Below are 4,810 nucleotides of genomic sequence, written 5' to 3' on the forward strand. Positions count from 1 at the left end.
ACCACCATCGGCACTACCACCATCACCACCACCACCACAAGAACCACCATCACGTCCATCGCCACCACTAACATCACCACCAACAGCAACAACACCGACACTACCACAACACCACCACAACCACCACCGTCACCACCACAACCACAACAATGCCAACACCACCACCACCACCACCACCATCACCACCACCTCAACAACCACCGCCACTACCCCACCACAACCACTCACTGTCATTTCACGATCATAGAATTTAATCGCAAATAATACCCTGTTTATTTGTTTCAGTCGCTAATTTTATTTATCATTTCATGAATAAATCTTTTATAACTTTTCATCGCTGCGTTGATACCTTCTTGACGAATTCACTTCCACTATCACCAAACAGATTCTCCTCACTATGTAACGATAACGTTTATCCGTCTACATATCGCTCCGTCTACATCATATCATACTGGAATATTTTCCTACGTTGCCATAAGTAATTATCATATTCTGTCTCTGAGGAGAAGCCATATCAGTGTGTTTAAAAAGCTTGCTTTCCAACCGTGTGCACCTACGTTCGATTCTACGGCGTTGCACCTTGGGTAAGTGTCTTTTACTACAGCCTCGGTCCGACCAAGACATTATGCATGGATGTGGTACAAAGGATCTTCGTCGAATGTAAACACACACACACACACACACACACACTCGCACACACACGTACACACACACATATATATAGGAATGGTTGTGTGGAAAGTAGCTTGCTTACGAACCACATGGTTCCGGGTTCAGTCCCACTGCGTGGCACCTTGAGCAAGTGTCTTCTACTATCGCCTCGGGCTGACCAAAGCCTTGTGAGTGGATTTGGTAGACGGAAACTGAAAGAAGCTCGTTGTACATATGTATATATATATGTGTGTGTGTGTGCGTGTATGTTTGTGTGTATCTGTGTTTGTCCCCCCACCGTCGCTTGACAACCAATGATGCAATAACAAAGAAAGATATGACGTAAAAAGGAAATTCTTTAGTCTACGGTCGTGGCCAAATGTTTGGTACGTTCTTTTAACAATTAAAATTGTTATGCCCAAGGACAATTCGATTCAAATATAACTTTGGCCAATTAAAATTAAAATTCTAGTTTTCAGACCTATGTTCGAAACTTTTGGCCAAGTAATAATAAATGGGTCCTTTTAAAGCCTAACCAGGCTTATGGTCTCAGTTTCCCGGTTTCAATGGCGTATGTGTTCCCCAGCCGGGCGGGACGCCAGTCCATCGAAGCGTTACTCATTTTTGCCAGCTGAGTGGACTGGAGCAACGTGAAATGAAGTGTTTTGCTCAAGAACACAACGCGTCGCCCGGTCTAGGAATCGAAACCACAATCTTACGATCATGATGATGACACCCGCAGCCACGCGCCTCCACAGGTAATTAATATACTCCAAATTAGATAAAACTTGGGGCAATTAAAATAAAAATTCTAATTTTCAGACCTGTTCCAAAATATTGTCCACGCCTGTGTAATGTACAACACCAATTCTTGTAAATATCACTACGTCGAGTCCTTTCTCAAAAACTGTCTGCCGTCTGGAACGCCGTCCAAGGTCATTCATGCAGCGATTGACGTACATCTGTATCGCATATACCTGGGTGACAAAGTGACAAAACTGCCCCTTCTTCCGATTGATAGACAGACAGGAAGATAGATGTGTTATATAAGCGTAAATTATCATTATTTCTAAAGGACAGAACGTTTATCGATCTATCTATCTATCTATCTATCTGTCTATTTTATCTATCTATATATATATCTATCTGTCTGTCTGTCTGTCTGTCTGTCTATCTGTCTATCTGTCTGTCTGTCTGGCTGTCTGTCTATCTATCTTTCTTTCTAACTGTCTTTCTACCAATCGACCTGTCTATCTATGTAGCTATCGAGATGTATGTGTGTGACTGTGTGCATGTCCGTATGCGCTTTATGTGCATGCCTACTTTTATATGCACACACACACACACACACACACACACACACACACACACACACACACACACACACACATATAAACATACACACATAGAGACAGACAGACAGACAGAGAAAGAGACAGAGATGAATGCCATGACTCACTACGCCATTTTCCTCACACAGTCTAACCCAGCTCTGCACGCAATGAATGTATTTGTGTGTTTCTGATATAAACAGCACCCATTCCAAAGAAAAGAAAAAGAAAAAAAGCGTCTGGGAGTGTCTCAACACCCACGCAACACAGCGCAGATCTCTCTGTTATTGGAATAGGCTGTGCATTAAGTAACAAACTCCGCATTCTTCCAACGGAGATATTTTTATCTCTGGAATTTGAAATTAAACTGCAACTTACACAAGATTGTTATTTATTGTTGGTGTTTAAGTTTGTTTTTGGTTTCTTTTATAAAAGACTTCAAGTAAGAAGGTGTTAAGTTTACTGTATGTATGATTATCAACATTATACTGTACCGGGTATAAAAGGGAGAAGGCGCATGAGGTTGTGAGTTCGATTCCCGAACCGGGCTTGTGTGTTGCGTTCTTGAACAAGACACTTTCCCGTTGCTCCAGTTCACTCAGCGTGGAGAGGGAAGCCTGTTATGCATGGCCGACTGCTGGTCTTCCATAAACAACCTTGCCTGGGCTTGTGCCCCGAATAGGAACTTTCTAGATGCAAGTCCCCTCCCCCAAATTTGAAGTCTTGTACCTATAACAAAAAGGATTATTATCATTATTGTTGTTGCTGTTGAATATTCTCCTCTCCACAAACTTCAGGCCTTGTACCTCCACCAGAAACTCTTCTTCTTCTTCTTCTTCTTATTCTTATTATTATTATTAATATTATTGACGTGGGATCCACTGTGCGTTTGCTGTTGGCGGGTCTGTCGACAATTCCCTCCCCCCACACTGTAGTTTCAGGTCAGCCTTCCCGTGGAAGCATCATGATCACAACAGCAACCATCCAACTCTTTCTCTCTCGTTTATTCCGACATAACGTATCTACAGCTAACTTATCTAATTTGTCTTCTACTCTTATTGAAAGTCGCTGTTGTTGTTACTGTTTCTGCTGTGGTTGTTATTGTATAAATCTATATCAGTCCTGATCAAACAGGCTTCAGATCAAACACGTATCGGCGTTCAATAGCCAATCATTAATTCAGATTTAATCAATCTGGGGGTACATTATTTAACTTGTCCTTTCTTATCGTTGTTGAAGTCTTTGTCACCTCTGATCAATTAGACCCATGATCAAAAGCGTTCCAGCAATGACCATCCCATCTTTTATTCAGATATAATAATATTTACTATATCTAATGTATCCTTTCTTGGTGGACTTCAGCTACACGTCAAGTCTGAGCAAATAGACTCTTGTTGAACGACGTTTCAGTGATGCCCATCCTATCTTTTATTCAGATATAATGTATCCAGAAGTGCAACATCAAAAGCATATTTTCTTTATTTTAACTACATGTCAGCTCTGAGCGAATAGACACATGCTCAAAGACGTTCCAGCGATGCCCATCCCATATTTTATTTAGATATAATGTATCTATAGAAGTACAACATCTAACGTATATTTTCTTCTTTGAGTTTAACCTGGTCGAAGGGATTTATGCTCAATCAGGAAAAAAACATTACTTCATTTGGCTGTGATATTTACCCCCTGGATGTGCTCAATTTATATTTGGTCATTCCAAGCATATAGTCTTGTAAACAGTGTTATTCGATCGAGGGTTCTTTTTTATCTGTGTACGTCTAAACACGAATACAAAGAAAAAAGTTTCATCTAAGTATTATCTTCCGTTCAACTTCTACTTCCATTTCTTTCTCTTAACAGTTACAACAGCGTTGGCTCTTTACGTAATTTTCTCTAAACTACAGGGTGTCCACAAAGTCTGGGTACATGGGGATTAACACATACTTTAAGAAATTATTATTTCTTATATTTAATTGTTTATGTTATGATTTTATTTACTCCATGTACCCACACGGGGATTAACACATACTTTAAGAAATTATTATTCCTTATATTTAATTGTTTATATTATGATTTTATTTACTCCATGTAGCCTGACTTTTTGGATACCCTGTAGAATGTATAATTTTCACGTTCATATTTTTTCTCACTGCCAAAGTTGATGAACATATAGCGGTACCTAAAACCGAATCAGAAAATCTCTACTGACATCTAAACTAAACAGCAAGAAGAACAATAATTATGAAGAAAAAAAAAAGGCCAATAACATTATTACTGTGACAGCGTGGTCACATTTGGAAAGTCGTTGACCATAACAGCACTTCAATTAAGTCTCTTATGGATATGAGCACCTGCATGTTTGTATGTGTACAGAACTCTTCTTTCAATTTCCACTTGTATGTAGAGTGGGTAGAGAATCTAGCGACAAGCAGCAGCTTACACTTGCATTGTATTTATATTTAAATTAAGTTTTAAAGGCAGTCTTGGCTAATCTCCTAGATCGGACCTACAGTACATTCTGACCTCACCTCAAAACAAACACTACTTAACGCTTTATAAATGTATGTGTATTGAGACCCTAGAATATATGAGTGTGCATATGTCTATGCGTACATGTATGTATTGATACCGCTCTCTCTCTTCCTACCCTTCTCTCTTCCTTCTTTTCTCTCTCTCAGTATTTATATATATATACAGATAGATATGTATGTAGGCGTAACTATCTATGTACCAATCTGTGTCAGTTTAAACACACACGCATGCATATACATATATACATATATACATATATATATATATATATATATATATATATATATATATATATA

Source organism: Octopus bimaculoides, chromosome 26 (genome assembly GCF_001194135.2).
Source record: "Octopus bimaculoides isolate UCB-OBI-ISO-001 chromosome 26, ASM119413v2, whole genome shotgun sequence".
Lineage (NCBI taxonomy): Eukaryota > Metazoa > Mollusca > Cephalopoda > Octopoda > Octopodidae > Octopus > Octopus bimaculoides.